Source organism: Schistocerca gregaria, chromosome 11, assembly GCF_023897955.1.
Source record: "Schistocerca gregaria isolate iqSchGreg1 chromosome 11, iqSchGreg1.2, whole genome shotgun sequence".
In the NCBI taxonomy this organism is placed as follows: domain Eukaryota; kingdom Metazoa; phylum Arthropoda; class Insecta; order Orthoptera; family Acrididae; genus Schistocerca; species Schistocerca gregaria.
In genome coordinates this window covers 11,187,469-11,215,082 of record NC_064930.1, presented here as the reverse complement: position 1 = coordinate 11,215,082, position 27,614 = coordinate 11,187,469, and the positions used below count along the sequence as shown (strand labels likewise).

Here is a 27,614-nt window from a genome sequence, read left to right as displayed (position 1 = left end):
ACTCAAAAGCCGAACGAGTTACTTTCCGACGTTGTTTTAGATGTGCAAGTGCCAGTCAAACCTCACGGTGAGGGCACTCTGCCGACCATTTCGCTAGTTAACACCGGTCTTCTTGTGTGTGTTTCAAGCTCAAGACCATCTCCAAGCACAAAATGGTCAACAGCAACATTCAGACGGTTTCGTACTGCACAATTGCTACATTAAAACGGTATGTTTGTTTCTCAGAACTGGAAAAATACGACCGTGACAGGATTCGAACCTGCAATCTTCGGATCCGAAGTCCGACGCCTTATCCATTAGGCCACACGGTCACTGACGACCAACTATAACTTATATACGATTCATCTCGAAACGCTCACACCCCCTGAGGAATTGTGTTTTCGTTCCACACAGCCGCTGCCCCTTACTCTTTCCCACCCATTCGTTACATTCAACCTCTTACGAGACCGACCAAACATAGACAGGAAAACAAGACCACACACTTTGCGCAATCGGAATCGATGGCAGGGTGTCCCTCGCCGCATTTGCTACGATGGCCATTTGCTAATTCTGCAGAAGCGGCGGCGGCGACGACGACGACGACGACGACGACCGCGAGAGGCTCAGACATTTGTGAGAAATACATCTATAAAATGTAATTCAGAATGCCTCGTCCCACCTTATGCCGTACCGCTTTGGCAAATGCTTTATCAGCGCCATTCGCCTTAATCGCATCTGAGAGTAATTCTTAATAAAACGCCTCTCGCTAATTGTTCGCCATCACAGATACTGTTTGCTATACGGCCATGACGCGCAAATGATTTCCTAAATTCGTCTTCCTCCTGTGAGGATGGAACTCACGACTCCTGGTTTACTAGACCAGTGCTCTACCACTGAGCTAAAGAGGCGCGGCCTAGAAGAACTTTTGCGTACTTCGCCGCACGGTCGTCTGAATCATCAGACTTCAGCTGACAACACTTCATATTTTTGACTAATATTAGCAGCTATGGCGACCCATTACTCTTGGCTACACATCTGACACGTAGCCGATGTTCTCTCCAAACAAAACCACCTGCACTTCAGAACATGACTTTCACATGTCTACAAAATCACCTTCACCTTCAAATACAGTTTTCTTGCGACTGATTGAGACGTAGGCAAATTTTAAAGTTGCTATTTCCATTACATGACGTTAATCAGAAAATCGGTAATTTACATCTGCAGTGGAGAAAAATTCCGTTCCGCCCAGCGAAGGGCTAGAACCCACGACCCTGTGATTAAGAGTCTCTTGCTCTACCGACTGAGCTAGCCGTGCTGCCTCGTTGGGTACCTCCTGGGTAGCAGATCACACAGTACTCGTTTGGGTTGGTTGGTCCCATACAGAATCTCTCCATGCTGCCTAATGTTTTCCTAACGTCACACTCGTCACGTACTTCACTTTTATTACATAATCATTTCTGAGAGGTAAAGGAATTGCATGACAATCTGCAGAGCTAGCGGCGTCAAAATTAACACACATACTTGACGTGACTCAAAAGCCGAACGAGTTACTTTCCGACGTTGTTTTAGATGTGCAAGTGCCAGTCAAACCTCGCGGTGAGGGCACTCTGCCGACCATTTCGCTAGTTAACACCGGTCTTCTTGTGTGTGTTTCAAGCTCAAGACCATCTCCAAGCACAAAATGGTCAACAGCAACATTCAGACGGTTTCGTACTGCACAATTGCTACATTAAAACGGTATGTTTGTTTCTCAGAACTGGAAAAACACGACCGTGACAGGATTCGAACCTGCAATCTTCGGATCCGAAGTCCGACGCCTTATCCATTAGGACACACGGTCACTGACGACCAAGTATAACTTATATACGATTCATCTCGAAACGCTCACACCCCCTGAGGAATTGTGTTTTCGTTCCACACAGCCGCTGCCCCTTACTCTTTCCCACCCATTCGTTACATTCAACCTCTTACGAGACCGACCAAACATAGACAGGAAAACAAGACCACAGACTTTGCGCAATCGGAATCGATGGCAGGGTGTCCCTCGCCGCATTTGCTACGATGGCCATTTGCTACTTCTGCAGAAGCGGCGGTGGCGACGCCGACGACGACGACCGCGAGAGGCTCAGAGATTTGTGAGAAATACATCTATAAAACGTAATTCAGACTGCCTCGTCCCACCTTATGCCGTACCGCTTTGGCAAATGCTTTATCAGCGCCATTCGCCTTAATCACATCTGAGAGTAATTCTTAATAAAACGCCTCTCGCTAATTGTTCGCCATCACAGATACTGTTTGCTATACGGCCATGACGCGCAACTGATTTCCTAAATTCGTCTTCCTCCTGTGAGGATGGAACTCACGACTCCTGGTTTACTAGACCAGTGCTCTACCACTGAGCTAAAGAGGCGCGGCCTAGCGGAACTTTTGCGTACTTCGCCGCACGGTCGTCTGAATCATCAGACTTCAGCTAACAACACTTCATATTTTTGACTAATATTAGCAGCTATGGCGACCCATTACTGCTTGGCTACACATCTGACACGTACCCGATGTTCTCTCCAAACAAAACCACCTGCACTTCAGAACATGACTTTCACATGTCTACAAAATCACCTTCACCTTCAAATACAGTTTTCTTGCGACTGATTGAGACGTAGGCAAATTTTAAAGTTGCTATTTCCATTACATCACGTTAATCAGAAAATCGGTAATTTACATCTGCAGTGGAGAAAAATTCCGTTCCGCCCAGCGAAGGGCTCGAACCCACGACCCTGTGATTATGAGTCTCATGCTCTACCGACTGAGCTAGCCGTGCTGCCTCGTTGGGTACCTCCTGGGTAGCAGATCACACAGTACTCGTTTGGGTTGGTTGGTCCCATACAGAATCTCTCCATGCTGCCTAATGTTTTCCTAACGTCACACTCGTCACGTACTTCACTTTTATTTCATATTCATTTCTGAGAGGTAAAGGAATTGCATGACAATCTGCAGAGCTAGCGGCGTCAAAATTAACACACATACTTGACGTGACTCAAAAGCCGAACGAGTTACTTTCCGACGTTGTTTTAGATGTGCAAGTGCCAGTCAAACCTCGCGGTGAGGGCACTCTGCCGACCATTTCGCTAGTTAACACCGGTCTTCTTGTGTGTGTTTCAAGCTCAAGACCATCTCCAAGCACAAAATGGTCAACAGCAACATTCAGACGGTTTCGTACTGCACAATTGCTACATTAAAACGGTATGTTTGTTTCTCAGAACTGGAAAAACACGACCGTGACAGGATTCGAACCTGCAATCTTCGGATCCGAAGTCCGAAGCCTTATCCATTAGGACACACGGTCACTGACGACCAAGTATAACTTATATACGATTCATCTCGAAACGCTCACACCCCCTGAGGAATTGTGTTTTCGTTCCACACAGCCGCTGCCCCTTACTCTTTCCCACCCATTCGTTACATTCAACCTCTTACGAGACCGACCAAACATAGACAGGAAAACAAGACCACACACTTTGCGCAATCGGAATCGATGGCAGGGTGTCCCTCGCCGCATTTGCTACGATGGCCATTTGCTACTTCTGCAGAAGCGGCGGCGGCGACGACGACGACGACAGCGAGAGGCTCAGCGATTTGTGAGAAATACATCTATAAAATGTAATTCAGACTGCCTCGTCCCACCTTATGCCGTACCGCTTTGGCAAATGCTTTATCAGCGCCATTCGCCTTAATCACATCTGAGAGTAATTCTTAATAAAACGCCTCTCGCTAATTGTTCGCCATCACAGATACTGTTTGCTATACGGCCATGACGCGCAACTGATTTCCAAAATTCGTCTTCCTCCTGTAAGGATGGAACTCACGACTCCTGGTTTACTAGACCAGTGCTCTACCACTGAGCTAAAGAGGCGCGGCCTAGCGGAACTTTTGCGTACTTCGCCGCACGGTCGTCTGAATCATCAGACTTCAGCTGACAACACTTCATATTTTTGACTAATATTTGCAGCTATGGCGACCCATTACTGCTTGGATACACATCTGACACGTAAGCCGATGTTCTCTCCAAACAAAACCACCTGCACTTCAGAACATGACTTTCACACATGTCTACAAAATCACCTTCACCTTCAAATACAGTTTTCTTGCGACTGATGGAGACGTAGGCAAATTTTAAAGTTGCTATTTCCATTACATCACGTTAATCAGAAAATCGGTAATTTACATCTGCAGCGGAGAAAAATTCCGTTCCGCCCAGGGTAGGGCTCGAACCCACGACCCTATGATTAAGAGTCTCATGCTCTACCGACTGAGCTAGCCGTGCTGCCTCGTTAGGTACCTGCTGGGTAGCAGATCACACAGTACTCGTTTGGGTTGGTTGGTCACATACAGAATCTCTCCATGCTGCCTAACGTTTTCCTAATGTCACACTCGTCACGTACTTCACTTTTATTTCATAATCATTTCTGAGAGGTAAAGGAATTGCATGACAATCTGCAGAGCTAGCGGCGTCAAAATTAACACACATACTTGACGTGACTCAAAAGCCGAACGAGTTACTTTCCGACGTTGTTTTAGATGTGCAAGTGCCAGTCAAACCTCGCGGTGAGGGCACTCTGCCGACCATTTCGCTAGTTAACACCGGTCTTCTTGTGTGTGTTTCAAGCTCAAGACCATCTCCAAGCACAAAATGGTCAACAGCAACATTCAGACGGTTTCGTACTGCACAATTGCTACATTAAAACGGTATGTTTGTTTTTCAGAACTGGAAAAACACGGCCGTGACAGGATTCAAACCTGCAATCTTCGGATCCGAAGTCCGACGCCTTATCCATTAGGCCACACGGTCACTGACAACCAAGTGTAACTTATATACGACTTATCTCGAAACGCTCACACCCCCTGAGGAATTGTGTTTTCGTTCCACACAGCCGCTGCCCCTTACTCTTTCCCACCCATTCGTTACATTCAACCTCTTACGAGACCGACCAAACATAGACAGGAAAACAAGACCACACACTTTGCGCAATCGGAATCGATGGCAGGGTGTCCCTCGCCGCATTTGCTACGATGGCCATTTGCTACTTCTGCAGAAGCGGCGGCGGCGACGACGACGACGACGACGACGACGACGACCGGCTCAGAGATTTGTGAGAAATACATCTATAAAATGTAATTCAGACTGCCTCGTCCCACCTTATGCCGTACCGCTTTGGCAAATGCTTTATCAGCGCCATTCGCCTTAATCACATCTGAGAGTAATTCTTAATAAAACTCCTCACGCTAATTGTTCGCCATCACAGATACTGTTTGCTATACGGCCATGACGCGCAACTGATTTCCAAAATTCGTCTTCCTCCTGTGAGGATGGAACTCACGACTCCTGGTTTACTAGACTAGTGCTCTACCACTGAGCTAAAGAGGCGCGGCCTAGCGGAACTTTTGCGTACTTCGTCCGTACGGTCGTCTGAATCTTCAGACTTCAGCTGACAACACTTCATATTTTTCACTAATATTTGCAGCTATGGCGACCCATTACTGCTTGGCTACACATCTGACACTTAGCCGATGTTCTCTCCAAACAAAATCACCTGCACTTCAGAACATGACTTTCACACATGTCTACAAAATCACCTTCACCTTCAAATACAGTTTTCTTGCGACTGATTGAGACGTAGGCAAATTTTAAAGTTGCTATTTCCATTACATCACGTTAATCAGAAAATCGGTAATTTACATCTGCAGTGGAGAAAAATTCCGTTCCGCCCAGCGAAGGGCTCGAACCCACGACCCTGTGATTATGAGTCTCATGCTCTACCGACTGAGCTAGCCGTGCTGCCTCGTTGGGTACCTCCTGGGTAGCAGATCACACAGTACTCGTTTGGGTTGGTTGGTCCCATACAGAATCTCTCCATGCTGCCTAATGTTTTCCTAACGTCACACTCGTCACGTACTTCACTTTTATTACATAATCATTTCTGAGAGGTAAAGGAATTGCATGACAATCTGCAGAGCTAGCGGCGTCAAAATTAACACACATACTTGACGTGACTCAAAAGCCGAACGAGTTACTTTCCGACGTTGTTTTAGATGTGCAAGTGCCAGTCAAACCTCGCGGTGAGGGCACTCTGCCGACCATTTCGCTAGTTAACACCGGTCTTCTTGCGTGTGTTTCAAGCTCAAGACCATCTCCAAGCACAAAATGGTCAACAGCAACATTCAGACGGTTTCGTACTGCACAATTGCTACATTAAAACGGTATGTTTGTTTCTCAGAACTGGAAAAACACGACCGTGACAGGATTGGAACCTGCAATCTTCGGATCCGAAGTCCGACGCCTTATCCATTAGGACACACGGTCACTGACGACCAAGTATAACTTATATACGATTCATCTCGAAACGCTCACACCCCCTGAGGAATTGTGTTTTCGTTCCACACAGCCGCTGCCCCTTACTCTTTCCCACCCATTCGTTACATTCAACCTCTTACGAGACCGACCAAACATAGACAGGAAAACAAGACCACACACTTTGCGCAATCGGAATCGATGGCAGGGTGTCCCTCGCCGCATTTGCTACGATGGCCATTTGCTACTTCTGCAGAAGCGGCGGCGGCGACGCCGACGACGACGACGACCGTGAGAGGCTCAGAGATTTGTGAGAAATACATCTATAAAATGTAATTCAGACTGCCTCGTCCCACCTTATGCCGTACCGCTTTGGCAAATGCTTTATCAGCGCCATTCGCCTTAATCACATCTGAGAGTAATTCTTAATAAAACTCCTCACGCTAATTGTTCGCCATCACAGATACTGTTTGCTATACGGCCATGACGCGCAAATGATTTCCAAAATTCGTCTTCCTCCTGTGAGGATGGAACTCACGACTCCTGGTTTACTAGACCAGTGCTCTACCACTGAGCTAAAGAGGCGCGGCCTAGCGGAACATTTGCGTACTTCGTCCGTACGGTCGTCTGAATCTTCAGACTTCAGCTGACAACACTTCATATTTTTGACTAATATTTGCAGCTATTGCGACCCATTACTGCTTGGCTACACATCTGACACGTAGCCGATGTTCTCTCCAAACAAAATCACCTGCACTTCAGAACATGACTTTCACACATGTCTACAAAATCACCTTCACCTTCAAATACAGTTTTCTTGCGACTGATTGAGACGTAGGCAAATTTTAAAGTTGCTATTTCCATTACATCACGTTAATCAGAAAATCGGTAATTTACATCTGCAGTGGAGAAAAATTCCGTTCCGCCCAGCGAAGGGCTCGAACCCATGACCCTGTAATTAAGACTCTCATGCTCTACCGACTGAGCTAACCGTGCTGCCTCGTTGGGTACCTCCTGGGTAGCAGATCACACAGTACAGGTTTGGGTTGGTTGGTCCCATACAGAATCTCTCCATGCGGCCTAATGTTTTCCTAACGTCACACTCGTCACGTACTTCACTTTTATTTCATATTCATTTCTGAGAGGTAAAGGAATTGCATGACAATCTGCAGAGCTAGCGGCGTCAAAATTAACACACATACTTGACGTGACTCAAAAGCCGAACGAGTTACTTTCCGACGTTGTTTTAGATGTGCAAGTGCCAGTCAAACCTCGCGGTGAGGGCACTCTGCCGACCATTTCGCTAGTTAACACCGGTCTTCTTGTGTGTGTTTCAAGCTCAAGACCATCTCCAAGCACAAAATGGTCAACAGCAACATTCAGACGGTTTCGTACTGCACAATTGCTGCATTAAAACGGTATGTTTGTTTTTCAGAACTTGAAAAACACGGCCGTGACAGGATTCGAACCTGCAATCTTCGGATCCGAAGTCCGACGCCTTATCCATTAGGCCACACGTTCACTAAAAACCAAGTATACCTTATATACGACTTATCTCGAAACGCTCACACCCCCTGAGGAATTATGTTTTCGTTCCACACAGCCGCTGCCCCTTACTCTTTCCCACCCATTCGTTACATTCAACCTCTTACGAGACCGACCAAACATAGACAGGAAAACAAGACCACACACTTTGCGCAATCGGAATCGATGGCAGGGTGTCCCTCGCCGCATTTGCTACGAAGGCCATTTGCTACTTCTGCAGAAGCGGCGGCGACGACGACGACGACGACGACGACGACGACCGGCTCAGAGATTTGTGAGAAATACATCTATAAAATGTAATTCAGACTGCCTCGTCCCACCTTATGCCGTACCGCTTTGGCAAATGCTTTATCAGCGCCATTCGCCTTAATCACATCTGAGAGTAATTCTTAATAAAACTCCTCACGCTAATTGTTCGCCATCACAGATACTGTTTGCTATACGGCCATGACGCGCAACTGATTTCCAAAATTCGTCTTCCTCCTGTGAGGATGGAACTCACGACTCCTGGTTTACTAGACTAGTGCTCTACCACTGAGCTAAAGAGGCGCGGCCTAGCGGAACTTTTGCGTACTTCGTCCGTACGGTCGTCTGAATCTTCAGACTTCAGCTGAGAACACTTCATATTTTTCACTAATATTTGCAGCTATGGCGACCCATTACTGCTTGGCTACACATCTGACACTTAGCCGATGTTCTCTCCAAACAAAATCACCTGCACTTCAGAACATGACTTTCACACATGTCTACAAAATCACCTTCACCTTCAAATACAGTTTTCTTGCGACTGATTGAGACGTAGGCAAATTTTAAAGTTGCTATTTCCATTACATCACGTTAATCAGAAAATCGGTAATTTACATCTGCAGTGGAGAAAAATTCCGTTCCGCCCAGCGAAGGGCTCGAACCCACGACCCTGTGATTATGAGTCTCATGCTCTACCGACTGAGCTAGCCGTGCTGCCTCGTTGGGTACGTCCTGGGTAGCAGATCACACAGTACTCGTTTGGGTTGGTTGGTCCCATACAGAATCTCTCCATGCTGCCTAATGTTTTCCTAACGTCACACTCGTCACGTACTTCACTTTTATTACATAATCATTTCTGAGAGGTAAAGGAATTGCATGACAATCTGCAGAGCTAGCGGCGTCAAAATTAACACACATACTTGACGTGACTCAAAAGCCGAACGAGTTACTTTCCGACGTTGTTTTAGATGTGCAAGTGCCAGTCAAACCTCGCGGTGAGGGCACTCTGCCGACCATTTCGCTAGTTAACACCGGTCTTCTTGCGTGTGTTTCAAGCTCAAGACCATCTCCAAGCACAAAATGGTCAACAGCAACATTCAGACGGTTTCGTACTGCACAATTGCTACATTAAAACGGTATGTTTGTTTCTCAGAACTGGAAAAACACGACCGTGACAGGATTGGAACCTGCAATCTTCGGATCCGAAGTCCGACGCCTTATCCATTAGGACACACGGTCACTGACGACCAAGTATAACTTATATACGATTCATCTCGAAACGCTCACACCCCCTGAGGAATTGTGTTTTCGTTCCACACAGCCGCTGCCCCTTACTCTTTCCCACCCATTCGTTACATTCAACCTCTTACGAGACCGACCAAACATAGACAGGAAAACAAGACCACACACTTTGCGCAATCGGAATCGATGGCAGGGTGTCCCTCGCCGCATTTGCTACGATGGCCATTTGCTACTTCTGCAGAAGCGGCGGCGGCGACGACGACGACGACAGCGAGAGGCTCAGCGATTTGTGAGAAATACATCTATAAAATGTAATTCAGACTGCCTCGTCCCACCTTATGCCGTACCGCTTTGGCAAATGCTTTATCAGCGCCATTCGCCTTAATCACATCTGAGAGTAATTCTTAATAAAACGCCTCTCGCTAATTGTTCGCCATCACAGATACTGTTTGCTATACGGCCATGACGCGCAACTGATTTCCAAAATTCGTCTTCCTCCTGTAAGGATGGAACTCACGACTCCTGGTTTACTAGACCAGTGCTCTACCACTGAGCTAAAGAGGCGCGGCCTAGCGGAACTTTTGCGTACTTCGCCGCACGGTCGTCTGAATCATCAGACTTCAGCTGACAACACTTCATATTTTTGACTAATATTTGCAGCTATGGCGACCCATTACTGCTTGGATACACATCTGACACGTAGCCGATGTTCTCTCCAAACAAAACCACCTGCACTTCAGAACATGACTTTCACATGTCTACAAAATCACCTTCACCTTCAAATACAGTTTTCTTGCGACTGATTGAGACGTAGGCAAATTTTAAAGTTGCTTTTTCCATTACATCACGTTAATCAGAAAATCGGTAATTTACATCTGCAGCGGAGAAAAATTCCGTTCCGCCCAGGGTAGGGCTCGAACCCACGACCCTATGATTAAGAGTCTCATGCTCTACCGACTGAGCTAGCCGTGCTGCCTCGTTAGGTACCTGCTGGGTAGCAGATCACACAGTACTCGTTTGGGTTGGTTGGTCACATACAGAATCTCTCCATGCTGCCTAACGTTTTCCTAATGTCACACTCGTCACGTACTTCACTTTTATTTCATAATCATTTCTGAGAGGTAAAGGAATTGCATGACAATCTGCAGAGCTAGCGGCGTCAAAATTAACACACATACTTGACGTGACTCAAAAGCCGAACGAGTTACTTTCCGACGTTGTTTTAGATGTGCAAGTGCCAGTCAAACCTCGCGGTGAGGGCACTCTGCCGACCATTTCGCTAGTTAACACCGGTCTTCTTGTGTGTGTTTCAAGCTCAAGACCATCTCCAAGCACAAAATGGTCAACAGCAACATTCAGACGGTTTCGTACTGCACAATTGCTACATTAAAACGGTATGTTTGTTTTTCAGAACTGGAAAAACACGGCCGTGACAGGATTCAAACCTGCAATCTTCGGATCCGAAGTCCGACGCCTTATCCATTAGGCCACACGGTCACTGACAACCAAGTGTAACTTATATACGACTTATCTCGAAACGCTCACACCCCCTGAGGAATTGTGTTTTCGTTCCACACAGCCGCTGCCCCTTACTCTTTCCCACCCATTCGTTACATTCAACCTCTTACGAGACCGACCAAACATAGACAGGAAAACAAGACCACACACTTTGCGCAATCGGAATCGATGGCAGGGTGTCCCTCGCCGCATTTGCTACGATGGCCATTTGCTACTTCTGCAGAAGCGGCGGCGGCGACGACGACGACGACGACGACGACCGCGAGAGGCACAGAGATTTGTGAGAAATACATCTATAAAATGTAATTCAGACTGCCTCGTCCCACCTTATGCCGTACCGCTTTGGCAAATGCTTTATCAGCGCCATTCGCCTTAATCACATCTGAGAGTAATTCTTAATAAAACTCCTCACGCTAATTGTTCGCCATCACAGATACTGTTTGCTATACGGCCATGACGCGCAACTGATTTCCAAAATTCGTCTTCTTCCTGTGAGGATGGAACTCACGACTCCTGGTTTACTAGACCAGTGCTCTACCACTGAGCTAAAGAGGGGCGGCCTAGCGGAACTTTTGCGTACTTCGTCCGTACGGTCGTCTGAATCTTCAGACTTCAGCTGACAACACTTCATATTTTTCACTAATATTTGCAGCTATGGCGACCCATTACTGCTTGGATACACATCTGACACGTAGCCGATGTTCTCTCCAAACAAAACCACCTGCACTTCAGAACATGACTTTCACATGTCTACAAAATCACCTTCACCTTCAAATACAGTTTTCTTGCGACTGATTGAGACGTAGGCAAATTTTAAAGTAGCTTTTTCCATTACATCACGTTAATCAGAAAACCGGTAATTTACATCTGCAGCGGAGAAAAATTCCGTTCCGCCCAGGGTAGGGCTCGAACCCACGACCCTATGATTAAGAGTCTCATGCTCTACCGACTGAGCTAGCCGTGCTGCCTCGTTGGGTACCTGCTGGGTAGCAGATCACACAGTACTCGTTTGGGTTGGTTGGTCCCATACAGAATCTCTCCATGCTGCCTAATGTTTTCCTAACGTCACACTCGTCACGTACTTCACTTTTATTTCATAATCATTTCTGAGAGGTAAAGGAATTGCATGACAATCTGCAGAGCTAGCGGCGTCAAAATTAACAAACATACTTGACGTGACTCAAAAGCCGAACGAGTTACTTTCCGACGTTGTTTTAGATGTGCAAGTGCCAGTCAAACCTCGCGGTGAGGGCACTCTGCCGACCATTTCGCTAGTTAACACCGGTCTTCGGGTGTGTGTTTCAAGCTCAAGACCATCTCCAAGCACAAAATGGTCAACAGCAACATTCAGACGGTTTCGTACTGCACAATTGCTGCATTAAAACGGTATGTTTGTTTTTCAGAACTTGAAAAACACGGCCGTGACAGGATTCAAACCTGCAATCTTCGGATCCGAAGTCCGACGCCTTATCCATTAGGCCACACGGTCACTAAAAACCAAGTATAACTTATATACGACTTATCTCGAAACGCTCACACCCCCTGAGGAATTATGTTTTCGTTCCACACAGCCGCTGCCCCTTACTCTTTCCCACCCATTCGTTACATTCAACCTCTTACGAGACCGACCAAACATAGACAGGAAAACAAGACCACACACTTTGCGCAATCGGAATCGATGGCAGGGTGTCCCTCGCCGCATTTGCTACGATGGCCATTTGCTACTTCTGCAGAAGCGGCGGCGACGACGACGACGACGACGACGACGACGACGACGACGACCGGCTCAGAGATTTGTGAGAAATACATCTATAAAATGTAATTCAGACTGCCTCGTCCCACCTTATGCCGTACCGCTTTGGCAAATGCTTTATCAGCGCCATTCGCCTTAATCACATCTGAGAGTAATTCTTAATAAAACTCCTCACGCTAATTGTTCGCCATCACAGATACTGTTTGCTATACGGCCATGACGCGCAACTGATTTCCAAAATTCGTCTTCCTCCTGTGAGGATGGAACTCACGACTCCTGGTTTACTAGACTAGTGCTCTACCACTGAGCTAAAGAGGCGCGGCCTAGCGGAACTTTTGCGTACTTCGTCCGTACGGTCGTCTGAATCTTCAGACTTCAGCTGACAACACTTCACATTTTTCACTAATATTTGCAGCTATGGCGACCCATTACTGCTTGGCTACACATCTGACACTTAGCCGATGTTCTCTCCAAACAAAATCACCTGCACTTCAGAACATGACTTTCACACATGTCTACAAAATCACCTTCACCTTCAAATACAGTTTTCTTGCGACTGATTGAGACGTAGGCAAATTTTAAAGTTGCTATTTCCATTACATCACGTTAATCAGAAAATCGGTAATTTACATCTGCAGTGGAGAAAAATTCCGTTCCGCCCAGCGAAGGGCTCGAACCCACGACCCTGTGATTATGAGTCTCATGCTCTACCGACTGAGCTAGCCGTGCTGCCTCGTTGGGTACCTCCTGGGTAGCAGATCACACAGTACTCGTTTGGGTTGGTTGGTCCCATACAGAATCTCTCCATGCTGCCTAATGTTTTCCTAACGTCACACTCGTCACGTACTTCACTTTTATTACATAATCATTTCTGAGAGGTAAAGGAATTGCATGACAATCTGCAGAGCTAGCGGCGTCAAAATTAACACACATACTTGACGTGACTCAAAAGCCGAACGAGTTACTTTCCGACGTTGTTTTAGATGTGCAAGTGCCAGTCAAACCTCGCGGTGAGGGCACTCTGCCGACCATTTCGCTAGTTAACACCGGTCTTCTTGCGTGTGTTTCAAGCTCAAGACCATCTCCAAGCACAAAATGGTCAACAGCAACATTCAGACGGTTTCGTACTGCACAATTGCTACATTAAAACGGTATGTTTGTTTCTCAGAACTGGAAAAACACGACCGTGACAGGATTGGAACCTGCAATCTTCGGATCCGAAGTCCGACGCCTTATCCATTAGGACACACGGTCACTGACGACCAAGTATAACTTATATACGATTCATCTCGAAACGCTCACACCCCCTGAGGAATTGTGTTTTCGTTCCACACAGCCGCTGCCCCTTACTCTTTCCCACCCATTCGTTACATTCAACCTCTTACGAGACCGACCAAACATAGACAGGAAAACAAGACCACACACTTTGCGCAATCGGAATCGATGGCAGGGTGTCCCTCGCCGCATTTGCTACGAAGGCCATTTGCTACTTCTGCAGAAGCGGCGGCGGCGACGACGACGACGACGACGACGACGACCGGCTCAGAGATTTGTGAGAAATACATCTATAAAATGTAATTCAGACTGCCTCGTCCCACCTTATGCCGTACCGCTTTGGCAAATGCTTTATCAGCGCCATTCGCCTTAATCACATCTGAGAGTAATTCTTAATAAAACTCCTCACGCTAATTGTTCGCCATCACAGATACTGCTTGCTATACGGCCATGACGCGCAACTGATTTCCAAAATTCGTCTTCCTCCTGTGAGGATGGAACTCACGACTCCTGGTTTACTAGACTAGTGCTCTACCACTGAGCTAAAGAGGCGCGGCCTAGCGGAACTTTTGCGTACTTCGTCCGTACGGTCGTCTGAATCTTCAGACTTCAGCTGACAACACTTCATATTTTTCACTAATATTTGCAGCTATGGCGACCCATTACTGCTTGGCTACACATCTGACACTTAGCCGATGTTCTCTCCAAACAAAATCACCTGCACTTCAGAACATGACTTTCACACATGTCTACAAAATCACCTTCACCTTCAAATACAGTTTTCTTGCGACTGATTGAGACGTAGGCAAATTTTAAAGTTGCTATTTCCATTACATCACGTTAATCAGAAAATCGGTAATTTACATCTGCAGTGGAGAAAAATTCCGTTCCGCCCAGCGAAGGGCTCGAACCCACGACCCTGTGATTATGAGTCTCATGCTCTACCGACTGAGCTAGCCGTGCTGCCTCGTTGGGTACGTCCTGGGTAGCAGATCACACAGTACTCGTTTGGGTTGGTTGGTCCCATACAGAATCTCTCCATGCTGCCTAATGTTTTCCTAACGTCACACTCGTCACGTACTTCACTTTTATTACATAATCATTTCTGAGAGGTAAAGGAATTGCATGACAATCTGCAGAGCTAGCGGCGTCAAAATTAACACACATACTTGACGTGACTCAAAAGCCGAACGAGTTACTTTCCGACGTTGTTTTAGATGTGCAAGTGCCAGTCAAACCTCGCGGTGAGGGCACTCTGCCGACCATTTCGCTAGTTAACACCGGTCTTCTTGCGTGTGTTTCAAGCTCAAGACCATCTCCAAGCACAAAATGGTCAACAGCAACATTCAGACGGTTTCGTACTGCACAATTGCTACATTAAAACGGTATGTTTGTTTCTCAGAACTGGAAAAACACGACCGTGACAGGATTGGAACCTGCAATCTTCGGATCCGAAGTCCGACGCCTTATCCATTAGGACACACGGTCACTGACGACCAAGTATAACTTATATACGATTCATCTCGAAACGCTCACACCCCCTGAGGAATTGTGTTTTCGTTCCACACAGCCGCTGCCCCTTACTCTTTCCCACCCATTCGTTACATTCAACCTCTTACGAGACCGACCAAACATAGACAGGAAAACAAGACCACACACTTTGCGCAATCGGAATCGATGGCAGGGTGTCCCTCGCCGCATTTGCTACGATGGCCATTTGCTACTTCTGCAGAAGCGGCGGCGGCGACGACGACGACGACAGCGAGAGGCTCAGCGATTTGTGAGAAATACATCTATAAAATGTAATTCAGACTGCCTCGTCCCACCTTATGCCGTACCGCTTTGGCAAATGCTTTATCAGCGCCATTCGCCTTAATCACATCTGAGAGTAATTCTTAATAAAACGCCTCTCGCTAATTGTTCGCCATCACAGATACTGTTTGCTATACGGCCATGACGCGCAACTGATTTCCAAAATTCGTCTTCCTCCTGTAAGGATGGAACTCACGACTCCTGGTTTACTAGACCAGTGCTCTACCACTGAGCTAAAGAGGCGCGGCCTAGCGGAACTTTTGCGTACTTCGCCGCACGGTCGTCTGAATCATCAGACTTCAGCTGACAACACTTCATATTTTTGACTAATATTTGCAGCTATGGCGACCCATTACTGCTTGGATACACATCTGACACGTAGCCGATGTTCTCCCAAACAAAACCACCTGCACTTCAGAACATGACTTTCACATGTCTACAAAATCACCTTCACCTTCAAATACAGTTTTCTTGCGACTGATTGAGACGTAGGCAAATTTTAAAGTTGCTTTTTCCATTACATCACGTTAATCAGAAAATCGGTAATTTACATCTGCAGCGGAGAAAAATTCCGTTCCGCCCAGGGTAGGGCTCGAACCCACGACCCTATGATTAAGAGTCTCATGCTCTACCGACTGAGCTAGCCGTGCTGCCTCGTTAGGTACCTGCTGGGTAGCAGATCACACAGTACTCGTTTGGGTTGGTTGGTCCCATACAGAATCTCTCCATGCTGCCTAACGTTTTCCTAACGTCACACTCGTCACGTACTTCACTTTTATTTCATAATCATTTCTGAGAGGTAAAGGAATTGCATGACAATCTGCAGAGCTAGCGGCGTCAAAATTAACACACATACTTGACGTGACTCAAAAGCCGAACGAGTTACTTTCCGACGTTGTTTTAGATGTGCAAGTGCCAGTCAAACCTCGCGGTGAGGGCACTCTGCCGACCATTTCGCTAGTTAACACCGGTCTTCTTGTGTGTGTTTCAAGCTCAAGACCATCTCCAAGCACAAAATGGTCAACAGCAACATTCAGACGGTTTCGTACTGCACAATTGCTACATTAAAACGGTATGTTTGTTTTTCAGAACTGGAAAAACACGGCCGTGACAGGATTCAAACCTGCAATCTTCGGATCCGAAGTCCGACGCCTCATCCATTAGGCCACACGGTCACTGACAACCAAGTGTAACTTATATACGACTTATCTCGAAACGCTCACACCCCCTGAGGAATTGTGTTTTCGTTCCACACAGCCGCTGCCCCTTACTCTTTCCCACCCATTCGTTACATTCAACCTCTTACGAGACCGACCAAACATAGACAGGAAAACAAGACCACACACTTTGCGCAATCGGAATCGATGGCAGGGTGTCCCTCGCCACATTTGCTACGATGGCCATTTGCTACTTCTGCAGAAGCGGCGGCGGCGACGACGACGACGACGACGACCGCGAGAGGCACAGAGATTTGTGAGAAATACATCTATAAAATGTAATTCAGACTGCCTCGTCCCACCTTATGCCGTACCGCTTTGGCAAATGCTTTATCAGCGCCATTCGCCTTAATCACATCTGAGAGTAATTCTTAATAAAACTCCTCACGCTAATTGTTCGCCATCACAGATACTGTTTGCTATACGGCCATGACGCGCAACTGATTTCCAAAATTCGTCTTCTTCCTGTGAGGATGGAACTCACGACTCCTGGTTTACTAGACCAGTGCTCTACCACTGAGCTAAAGAGGGGCGGCCTAGCGGAACTTTTGCGTACTTCGTCCGTACGGTCGTCTGAATCTTCAGACTTCAGCTGACAACACTTCATATTTTTGACTAATATTTGCAGCTATGGCGACCCATTACTGCTTGGATACACATCTGACACGTAGCCGATGTTCTCTCCAAACAAAACCACCTGCACTACAGAACATGACTTTCACATGTCTACAAAATCACCTTCACCTTCAAATACAGTTTTCTTGCGACTGATTGAGACGTAGGCAAATTTTAAAGTAGCTTTTTCCATTACATCACGTTAATCAGAAAATCGGTAATTCACATCTGCAGCGGAGAAAAATTCCGTTCCGCCCAGGGTAGGGCTCGAACCCACGACCCTATGATTAAGAGTCTCATGCTCTACCGACTGAGCTAGCCGTGCTGCCTCGTTGGGTACCTGCTGGGTAGCAGATCACACAGTACTCGTTTGGGTTGGTTGGTCCCATACAGAATCTCTCCATGCTGCCAAATGTTTTCCTAACGTCACACTCGTCACGTACTTCACTTTTATTTCATAATCATTTCTGAGAGGTAAAGGAATTGCATGACAATCTGCAGAGCTAGCGGCGTCAAAATTAACAAACATACTTGACGTGACTCAAAAGCCGAACGAGTTACTTTCCGACGTTGTTTTAGATGTGCAAGTGCCAGTCAAACCTCGCGGTGAGGGCACTCTGCCGACCATTTCGCTAGTTAACACCGGTCTTCTTGTGTGTGTTTCAAGCTCAAGACCATCTCCAAGCACAAAATGGTCAACAGCAACATTCAGACGGTTTCGTACTGCACAATTGCTACATTAAAACGGTATGTTTGTTTTTCAGAACTGGAAAAACACGGCCGTGACAGGATTCAAACCTGCAATCTTCGGATCCGAAGTCCGACGCCTCATCCATTAGGCCACACGGTCACTGACAACCAAGTGTAACTTATATACGACTTATCTCGAAACGCTCACACCCCCTGAGGAATTGTGTTTTCGTTCCACACAGCCGCTGCCCCTTACTCTTTCCCACCCATTCGTTACATTCAACCTCTTACGAGACCGACCAAACATAGACAGGAAAACAAGACCACACACTTTGCGCAATCGGAATCGATGGCAGGGTGTCCCTCGCCACATTTGCTACGATGGCCATTTGCTACTTCTGCAGAAGCGGCGGCGGCGACGACGACGACGACGACGACGACCGCGAGAGGCACAGAGATTTGTGAGAAATACATCTATAAAATGTAATTCAGACTGCCTCGTCCCACCTTATGCCGTACCGCTTTGGCAAATGCTTTATCAGCGCCATTCGCCTTAATCACATCTGAGAGTAATTCTTAATAAAACTCCTGACGCTAATTGTTCGCCATCACAGATACTGTTTGCTATACGGCCATGACGCGCAACTGATTTCCAAAATTCGTCTTCTTCCTGTGAGGATGGAACTCACGACTCCTGGTTTACTAGACCAGTGCTCTACCACTGAGCTAAAGAGGCGCGGCCTAGCGGAACTTTTGCGTACTTCGTCCGTACGGTCGTCTGAATCTTCAGACTTCAGCTGACAACACTTCATATTTTTGACTAATATTTGCAGCTATGGCGACCCATTACTGCTTGGATACACATCTGACACGTAGCCGATGTTCTCTCCAAACAAAACCACCTGCACTACAGAACATGACTTTCACATGTCTACAAAATCACCTTCACCTTCAAATACAGTTTTCTTGCGACTGATTGAGACGTAGGCAAATTTTAAAGTAGCTTTTTCCATTACATCACGTTAATCAGAAAATCGGTAATTCACATCTGCAGCGGAGAAAAATTCCGTTCCGCCCAGGGTAGGGCTCGAACCCACGACCCTATGATTAAGAGTCTCATGCTCTACCGACTGAGCTAGCCGTGCTGCCTCGTTGGGTACCTGCTGGGTAGCAGATCACACAGTACTCGTTTGGGTTGGTTGGTCCCATACAGAATCTCTCCATGCTGCCAAATGTTTTCCTAACGTCACACTCGTCACGTACTTCACTTTTATTTCATAATCATTTCTGAGAGGTAAAGGAATTGCATGACAATCTGCAGAGCTACCGGCGTCAAAATTAACAAACATACTTGACGTGACTCAAAAGCCGAACGAGTTACTTTCCGACGTTGTTTTAGATGTGCAAGTGCCAGTCAAACCTCGCGGTGAGGGCACTCTGCCGACCATTTCGCTAGTTAACACCGGTCTTGTTGTGTGTGTTTCAAGCTCAAGACCATCTCCAAGCACAAAATGGTCAACAGCAACATTCAGACGGTTTCGTACTGCACAATTGCTACATTAAAACGGTATGTTTGTTTCTCAGAACTGGAAAAACACGACCGTGACAGGATTCGAACCTGCAATCTTCGGATCCGAAGTTCGACGCCTTATCCATTAGGCCACACGGTCACTGACAACCAAGTGTAACTTATATACGACTTATCTCGAAACGCTCACACCCCCTGAGGGATTGTGTTTTCGTTCCACACAGCCGCTGCCCCTTACTCTTTCCCACCCATTCGTTACATTCAACCTCTTACGAGACCGACCAAACATAGACAGGAAAACAAGACCACACACTTTGCGCAATCGGAATCGATGGCAGGGTGTCCCTCGCCGCATTTGCTACGATGGCCATTTGCTACTTCTGCAGAAGCGGCGGCGGCGACGACGACGACGACGACGACGACGACGACGACCGCGAAAGGCTCAGCGATTTGTGAGAAATACATCTATAAAATGTAATTCACACTGCCCCGTCCCACCTTATGCCGTACCGCTTTGGCAAATGCTTTATCAGCGCCATTCGCCTTAATCACATCTGAGAGTAATTCTTAATAAAACTCCTCACGCTAATTGTTCGCCATCACAGATACTGTTTGCTATACGGCCATGACGCGCAACTGATTTCCAAAATTCGTCTTCCTCAAGTAAGGATGGAACTCACGACTCCTGGTTTACTAGACCAGTGCTCTACCACTGAGCTAAAGAGGCGCGGCCTAGCGGAACTTTTGCGTACTTCGTCCGTACGGTCGTCTGAATCTTCAGACTTCAGCTGACAACACTTCATATTTTTCACTAATATTTGCAGCTATGGCGACCCATTACTGCTTGGATACACATCTGACACGTAGCCGATGTTCTCTCCAAACAAAATCACCTGCACTTCAGAACATGACTTTCACACATGTCTACAAAATCACCTTCTCCTTCAAATACAGTTTTCTTGCGACTGATGGAGACGTAGGCAAATTTTAAAGTTGCTATTTCCATTACATCACGTTAATCAGAAAATCGGAAATTTACATCTGCAGCGGAGAAAAATTCCGTTCCGCCCAGGGTAGGGCTCGAACCCACGACCCCATGATTAAGAGTCTTATGCTCTACCGACTGAGCTAGCCGTGCTGCCTCGTTGGGTACCTGCTGGGTAGCAGATCACACAGTACTCGTTTGGGTTGGTTGGTCCCATACAGAATCTCTCCATGCTGCCTAATGTTTTCCTAACGTCACACTCGTCACGTACTTCACTTTTATTTCATAATCATTTCTGAGAGGTAAAGGAATTGCATGACAATCTGCAGAGCTAGCGGCGTCAAAATTAACACACATACTTGACGTGACTCAAAAGCCGAATGAGTTACTTTCCGACGTTGTTTTAGATGTGCAAGTGCCAGTCAAACCTCACGGTGAGGGCACTCTGCCGACCATTTCGCTAGTTAACACCGGTCTTCTTGTGTGTGTTTCAAGCTCAAGACCATCTCCAAGCACAAAATGGTCAACAGCAACATTCAGACGGTTTCGTACTGCACAATTGCTACATTAAAACGGTATGTTTGTTTCTCAGAACTGGATAAACACGACCGTGACAGGATTCGAACCTGCAATCTTCGGATCCGAAGTCCGACGCCTTATCCATTAGGCCACACGGTCGCTGACGACCAAGTATAACTTATATACGATTCATCTCGAAACGCTCACACCCCCTGAGGAATTGTGTTTTCGTTCCACACAGCAGCTGCCCCTTACTCTTTCCCACCCATTCGTTACATTCAACCTCTTACGAGACCGACCAAACATAGACAGGAAAACAAGACCACACACTTTGCGCAATCGGAATCGATGGCAGGGTGTCCCTCGCCGCATTTGCTACGATGGCCATTTGCTAATTCTGCAGAAGCGGCGGCGGCGGCGGCGGCGGCGGCGGCGACGACGACGACGACGACCGCGAGAGGCACAGACATTTGTGAGAAATACATCTATAAAATGTAATTCAGAATGCCTCGTCCCACCTTATGCCGTACCGCTTTGGCAAATGCTTTATCAGCGCCATTCGCCTTAATCACATCTGAGAGTAATTCTTAATAAAACGCCTCTCGCTAATTGTTCGCCATCACAGATACTGTTAGCTATTCGGCCATGACGCGCAACTGATTTCCAAAATTCGTCTTCCTCCTGTAAGGATGGAACTCACGACTCCTGGTTTACTAGACCAGTACTCTACCACTGAGCTAAAGAGGCGCGGCCTAGCGGAACTTTTGCGTACTTCGCCGCACGGTCGTCTGAATCATCAGACTTCAGCTGACAACACTTCATATTTTTGACTAATATTAGCAGCTATGGCGACCCATTACTGCTTGGCTACACATCTGACACGTAGCCGATGTTCTCTCCAAACAAAACCACCTGCACTTCAGAACATGACTTTCACACATGTCTACAAAATCACCTTCACCTTCAAATACAGTTTTCTTGCGACTGATGGAGACGTAGGCAAATTTTAAAGTTGCTATTTCCATTACATCACGTTAATCAGAAAATCGGTAATTTACATCTGCAGCGGAAAAAAATTCCGTTCCGCCCAGGGTAGGGCTCCAACCCACGACCCCATGATTAAGAGTCTTATGCTCTACCGACTGAGCTAGCCGTGCTGCCTCGTTGGGTACCTCCTGGGTAGCAGATCACACAGTACTCGTTTGGGTTGGTTGGTCCCATACAGAATCTCTCCATGCTGCCTAATGTTTTCCTAACGTCACACTCGTCACGTACTTCACTTTTATTTCATAATCATTTCTGAGAGGTAAAGGAATTGCATGACAATCTGCAGAGCTAGCGGCGTCAAAATTAACACACATACTTGACGTGACTCAAAAGCCGAACGAGTTACTTTCCGACGTTGTTTTAGATGTGCAAGTGCCAGTCAAACCTCACGGTGAGGGCACTCTGCCGACCATTTCGCTAGTTAACACCGGTCTTCTTGTGTGTGTTTCAAGCTCAAGACCATCTCCAAGCACAAAATGGTCAACAGCAACATTCAGACGGTTTCGTACTGCACAATTGCTACATTAAAACGGTATGTTTGTTTCTCAGAACTGGAAAAACACGACCGTGACAGGATTCGAACCTGCAATCTTCGGATCCGAAGTCCGACGCCTTATCCATTAGGCCACACGGTCACTGACGACCAAGTATAACTAATATACGATTCATCTAGAAACGCTCACACCCCCTGAGGAATTGTGTTTTCGTTCCACACAGCCGCTGCCCCTTACTCTTTCCCACCCATTCGTTACATTCAACCTCTTACGAGACCGACCAAACATAGACAGGAAAACAAGACCACACACTTTGCGCAATCGGAATCGATGGCAGGGTGCCCCTCGCCGCATTTGCTACGATGGCCATTTGCTACTTCTGCAGAAGCGGCGGCGGCGACGACGACGACGACGACGACGACGACGACGACGACCACGAAAGGCTCAGCGATTTGTGAGAAATACATCTATAAAATGTAATTCACACTGCCCCGTCCCACCTTATGCCGTACCGCTTTGGCAAATGCTTTATCAGCGCCATTCGCCTTAATCACATCTGAGAGTAATTCTTAATAAAACTCCTGACGCTAATTGTTCGCCATCACAGATACTGTTTGCTATACGGCCATGACGCGCAACTGATTTCCAAAATTCGTCTTCCTCCTGTGAGGATGGAACTCACGACTCCTGGTTTACTAGACCAGTGCTCTACCACTGAGCTAAAGAGTCGCGACCTAGCGGAACTTTTGAGTACTTCGTCCGTACGGTCGTCTGAAACTTCAGACTTCAGCTGACAACACTTCATATTTTTCACTAATATTTGCAGCTATGGCGACCCATTACTGCTTGGATACACATCTGACACGTAGCCGATGTTCTCTCCAAACAAAATCACCTGCACTCCGGAACATGACTTTCACACATGTCTAAAAAATCACCTTCACCTTCAAATACAGTTTTCTTGCGACTGATGGAGACGTAGGCAAATTTTATAGTTGCTATTTCCATTACATCACGTTAATCAGAAAATCGGTAATTTACATCTGCAGCGGAGAAAAATTCCGTTCCGCCCAGGGTAGGGCTCCAACCCACGACCCCATGATTAAGAGTCTTATGCTCTACCGACTGAGCTAGCCGTGCTGCCTCGTTGGGTACCTGCTGGGTAGCAGATCACACAGTACTCGTTTGGGTTGGTTGGTCCCATACAGAATCTCTCCATGCTGCCTAATGTTTTCCTAACGTCACACTCGTCACGTACTTCACTTTTATTTCATAATCATTTCTGAGAGGTAAAGGAATTGCATGACAATCTGCAGAGCTAGCGGCGTCAAAATTAACACACATACTTGACGTGACTCAAAAGCCGAATGAGTTACTTTCCGACGTTGTTTTAGATGTGCAAGTGCCAGTCAAACCTCACGGTGAGGGCACTCTGCCGACCATTTCGCTAGTTAACACCGGTCTTCTTGTGTGTGTTTCAAGCTCAAGACCATCTCCAAGCACAAAATGGTCAACAGCAACATTCAGACGGTTTCGTACTGCACAATTGCTACATTAAAACGGTATGTTTGTTTCTCAGAACTGGAAAAACACGACCGTGACAGGATTCGAACCTGCAATCTTCGGATCCGAAGTCCGACGCCTTATCCATTAGGCCACACGGTCACTGACGACCAAGTATAACTTATATACGATTCATCTCGAAACGCTCACACCCCCTGAGGAATTGTGTTTTCGTTCCACACAGCAGCTGCCCCTTACTCTTTCCCACCCATTCGTTACATTCAACCTCTTACGAGACCGACCAAACATAGACAGGAAAACAAGACCACACACTTTGCGCAATCGGAATCGATGGCAGGGTGCCCCTCGCCGCATTTGCTACGATGGCCATTTGCTACTTCTGCAGAAGCGGCGGCGGCGACGACGACGACGACGACGACGACGACGACGACGACGACCGCGAAAGGCTCAGCGATTTGTGAGAAATACATCTATAAAATGTAATTCACACTGCCCCGTCCCACCTTATGCCGTACCGCTTTGGCAAATGCTTTATCAGCGCCATTCGCCTTAATCACATCTGAGAGTAATTCTTAATAAAACTCCTGACGCTAATTGTTCGCCATCACAGATACTGTTTGCTATACGGCCATGACGCGAAACTGATTTCCAAAATTCGTCTTCCTCCTGTGAGGATGGAACTCACGACTCCTGGTTTACTAGACCAGTGCTCTACCACTGAGCTAAAGAGTCGCGACCTAGCGGAACTTTTGAGTACTTCGTCCGTACGGTCGTCTGAAACTTCAGACTTCAGCTGACAACACTTCATATTTTTCACTAATATTTGCAGCTATGGCGACCCATTACTGCTTGGATACACATCTGACACGTAGCCGATGTTCTCTCCAAACAAAATCACCTGCACTCCGGAACATGACTTTCACACATGTCTAAAAAATCACCTTCACCTTCAAATACAGTTTTCTTGCGACTGATGGAGACGTAGGCAAATTTTATAGTTGCTATTTCCATTACATCACGTTAATCAGAAAATCGGTAATTTACATCTGCAGCGGAGAAAAATTCCGTTCCGCCCAGGGTAGGGCTCCAACCCACGACCCCATGATTAAGAGTCTTATGCTCTACCGACTGAGCTAGCCGTGCTGCCTCGTTGGGTACCTGCTGGGTAGCAGATCACACAGTACTCGTTTGGGTTGGTTGGTCCCATACAGAATCTCTCCATGCTGCCTAATGTTTTCCTAACGTCACACTCGTCACGTACTTCACTTTTATTTCATAATCATTTCTGAGAGGTAAAGGAATTGCATGACAATCTGCAGAGCTAGCGGCGTCAAAATTAACACACATACTTGACGTGACTCAAAAGCCGAATGAGTTACTTTCCGACGTTGTTTTAGATGTGCAAGTGCCAGTCAAACCTCACGGTGAGGGCACTCTGCCGACCATTTCGCTAGTTAACACCGGTCTTCTTGTGTGTGTTTCAAGCTCAAGACCATCTCCAAGCACAAAATGGTCAACAGCAACATTCAGACGGTTTCGTACTGCACAATTGCTACATTAAAACGGTATGTTTGTTTCTCAGAACTGGAAAAACACGACCGTGACAGGATTCGAACCTGCAATCTTCGGATCCGAAGTCCGACGCCTTATCCATTAGGCCACACGGTCACTGACGACCAAGTATAACTTATATACGATTCATCTCGAAACGCTCACACCCCCTGAGGAATTGTGTTTTCGTTCCACACAGCAGCTGCCCCTTACTCTTTCCCACCCATTCGTTACATTCAACCTCTTACGAGACCGACCAAACATAGACAGGAAATCAAGACCACACACTTTGCGCAATCGGAATCGATGGCAGGGTGTCCCTCGCCGCATTTGCTACGATGGCCATTTGCTAATTCTGCAGAAGCGGCGGCGGCGGCGGCGACGACGACGACGACGACGACGACGACGACCGCGAGAGGCTCAGACATTTGTGAGAAATACATCTATAAAATGTAATTCAGAATGCCTCGTCCCACCTTATGCCGTACCGCTTTGGTAAATGCTTTATCAGCGCCATTCGCCTTAATTACATCTGAGAGTAATTCTTAGTAAAACGCCTCTCGCTAATTGTTCGCCATCACAGATACTGTTTGCTATACGGCCATGACGCGCAACTGATTTCCAAAATTCGTCTTCCTCCTGTAAGGATGGAACTCACGATTCCTGGTTTACTAGACCAGTACTCTACCACTGAGCTAAAGAGGCGCGGCCTAGCGGAACTTTTGCGTACTTCGCCGTACGGTCGTCTGAATCTTCAGACTTCAGCTGACAACACTTCATATTTTTCACTAATATTTGCAGCTATGGCGACCCATTACTGCTTGGCTACACATCTGACACGTAGCCGATGTTCTCTCCAAACAAAATCACCTGCACTTCGGAACATGACTTTCACACATGTCTACAAAATCACCTTCACCTTCAAATACAGTTTTCGTGCGACTGATGGAGACGTAGGCAAATTTTAAAGTTGCTATTTCCATTACATCACGTTAATCAGAAAATCGGTAATTTACATCTGCAGCGGAGAAAAATTCCGTTCCGCCCAGGGTAGGGCTCCAACCCACGACCCCATGATTAAGAGTCTTATGCTCTACCGACTGAGCTAGCCGTGCTGCCTCGTTGGGTACCTGCTGGGTAGCAGATCACACAGTACTCGTTTGGGTTGGTTGGTCCCATACAGAATCTCTCCATGCTGCCTAATGTTTTCCTAACGTCACACTCGTCACGTACTTCACTTTTATTTCATAATCATTTCTGAGAGGTAAAGGAATTGCATGACAATCTGCAGAGCTAGCGGCGTCAAAATTAACACACATACTTGACGTGACTCAAAAGCCGAACGAGTTACTTTCCGACGTTGTTTTAGATGTGCAAGTGCCAGTCAAACCTCACGGTGAGGGCACTCTGCCGACCATTTCGCTAGTTAACACCGGTCTTCTTGTGTGTGTTTCAAGCTCAAGACCATCTCCAAGCACAAAATGGTCAACAGCAACATTCAGACGGTTTCGTACTGCACAATTGCTACATTAAAACGGTATGTTTGTTTCTCAGAACTGGAAAAACACGACCGTGACAGGATTCGAACCTGCAATCTTCGGATCCGAAGTCCGACGCCTTATCCATTAGGCCACACGGTAACTGACGACCAAGTATAACTAATATACGATTCATCTCGAAACGCTCACACCCCCTGAGGAATTGTGTTTTCGTTCCACACAGCCGCTG

The 27,614-nt window shown here is 46.8% G+C and overlaps 22 non-coding genes across 22 annotated transcripts; all 22 read right to left on the bottom strand.

Annotated features, from left to right (window-relative positions):
- Positions 1-238: 238 nt before the first annotated feature.
- Trnar-ucg (transfer RNA arginine (anticodon UCG)) lies at positions 239-311 on the bottom strand. Its single transcript has one exon. It is a non-coding gene; the product is annotated as a tRNA-Arg (tRNA).
- Positions 312-815: 504 nt separating this feature from the next.
- Positions 816-887, bottom strand: Trnat-agu (transfer RNA threonine (anticodon AGU)). The gene has a single exon. It is a non-coding gene; the product is annotated as a tRNA-Thr (tRNA).
- Positions 888-1,746: 859 nt separating this feature from the next.
- Trnar-ucg (transfer RNA arginine (anticodon UCG)) lies at positions 1,747-1,819 on the bottom strand. Its single transcript has one exon. It is a non-coding gene; the product is annotated as a tRNA-Arg (tRNA).
- A 498-nt stretch (positions 1,820-2,317) lies between these two features.
- Positions 2,318-2,389, bottom strand: Trnat-agu (transfer RNA threonine (anticodon AGU)). Its single transcript has one exon. It is a non-coding gene; the product is annotated as a tRNA-Thr (tRNA).
- A 335-nt stretch (positions 2,390-2,724) lies between these two features.
- Trnam-cau (transfer RNA methionine (anticodon CAU)) lies at positions 2,725-2,797 on the bottom strand. The gene has a single exon. It is a non-coding gene; the product is annotated as a tRNA-Met (tRNA).
- Positions 2,798-3,249: 452 nt separating this feature from the next.
- Positions 3,250-3,322, bottom strand: Trnar-ucg (transfer RNA arginine (anticodon UCG)). Its single transcript has one exon. It is a non-coding gene; the product is annotated as a tRNA-Arg (tRNA).
- A 1,430-nt stretch (positions 3,323-4,752) lies between these two features.
- Trnar-ucg (transfer RNA arginine (anticodon UCG)) lies at positions 4,753-4,825 on the bottom strand. The gene has a single exon. It is a non-coding gene; the product is annotated as a tRNA-Arg (tRNA).
- A 914-nt stretch (positions 4,826-5,739) lies between these two features.
- Trnam-cau (transfer RNA methionine (anticodon CAU)) lies at positions 5,740-5,812 on the bottom strand. Its single transcript has one exon. It is a non-coding gene; the product is annotated as a tRNA-Met (tRNA).
- A 1,026-nt stretch (positions 5,813-6,838) lies between these two features.
- Positions 6,839-6,910, bottom strand: Trnat-agu (transfer RNA threonine (anticodon AGU)). The gene has a single exon. It is a non-coding gene; the product is annotated as a tRNA-Thr (tRNA).
- Positions 6,911-7,773: 863 nt separating this feature from the next.
- Trnar-ucg (transfer RNA arginine (anticodon UCG)) lies at positions 7,774-7,846 on the bottom strand. The gene has a single exon. It is a non-coding gene; the product is annotated as a tRNA-Arg (tRNA).
- Positions 7,847-8,757: 911 nt separating this feature from the next.
- Positions 8,758-8,830, bottom strand: Trnam-cau (transfer RNA methionine (anticodon CAU)). Its single transcript has one exon. It is a non-coding gene; the product is annotated as a tRNA-Met (tRNA).
- Positions 8,831-10,782: 1,952 nt separating this feature from the next.
- Positions 10,783-10,855, bottom strand: Trnar-ucg (transfer RNA arginine (anticodon UCG)). Its single transcript has one exon. It is a non-coding gene; the product is annotated as a tRNA-Arg (tRNA).
- A 1,437-nt stretch (positions 10,856-12,292) lies between these two features.
- Positions 12,293-12,365, bottom strand: Trnar-ucg (transfer RNA arginine (anticodon UCG)). The gene has a single exon. It is a non-coding gene; the product is annotated as a tRNA-Arg (tRNA).
- Positions 12,366-13,285: 920 nt separating this feature from the next.
- Positions 13,286-13,358, bottom strand: Trnam-cau (transfer RNA methionine (anticodon CAU)). The gene has a single exon. It is a non-coding gene; the product is annotated as a tRNA-Met (tRNA).
- Positions 13,359-14,794: 1,436 nt separating this feature from the next.
- Positions 14,795-14,867, bottom strand: Trnam-cau (transfer RNA methionine (anticodon CAU)). The gene has a single exon. It is a non-coding gene; the product is annotated as a tRNA-Met (tRNA).
- Positions 14,868-19,835: 4,968 nt separating this feature from the next.
- On the bottom strand, positions 19,836-19,908 carry Trnar-ucg (transfer RNA arginine (anticodon UCG)). The gene has a single exon. It is a non-coding gene; the product is annotated as a tRNA-Arg (tRNA).
- A 923-nt stretch (positions 19,909-20,831) lies between these two features.
- Positions 20,832-20,904, bottom strand: Trnak-cuu (transfer RNA lysine (anticodon CUU)). Its single transcript has one exon. It is a non-coding gene; the product is annotated as a tRNA-Lys (tRNA).
- Positions 20,905-21,356: 452 nt separating this feature from the next.
- On the bottom strand, positions 21,357-21,429 carry Trnar-ucg (transfer RNA arginine (anticodon UCG)). Its single transcript has one exon. It is a non-coding gene; the product is annotated as a tRNA-Arg (tRNA).
- A 1,450-nt stretch (positions 21,430-22,879) lies between these two features.
- On the bottom strand, positions 22,880-22,952 carry Trnar-ucg (transfer RNA arginine (anticodon UCG)). Its single transcript has one exon. It is a non-coding gene; the product is annotated as a tRNA-Arg (tRNA).
- Positions 22,953-24,403: 1,451 nt separating this feature from the next.
- Positions 24,404-24,476, bottom strand: Trnar-ucg (transfer RNA arginine (anticodon UCG)). Its single transcript has one exon. It is a non-coding gene; the product is annotated as a tRNA-Arg (tRNA).
- A 1,454-nt stretch (positions 24,477-25,930) lies between these two features.
- On the bottom strand, positions 25,931-26,003 carry Trnar-ucg (transfer RNA arginine (anticodon UCG)). The gene has a single exon. It is a non-coding gene; the product is annotated as a tRNA-Arg (tRNA).
- A 1,450-nt stretch (positions 26,004-27,453) lies between these two features.
- On the bottom strand, positions 27,454-27,526 carry Trnar-ucg (transfer RNA arginine (anticodon UCG)). Its single transcript has one exon. It is a non-coding gene; the product is annotated as a tRNA-Arg (tRNA).
- Positions 27,527-27,614: the final 88 nt, after the last annotated feature.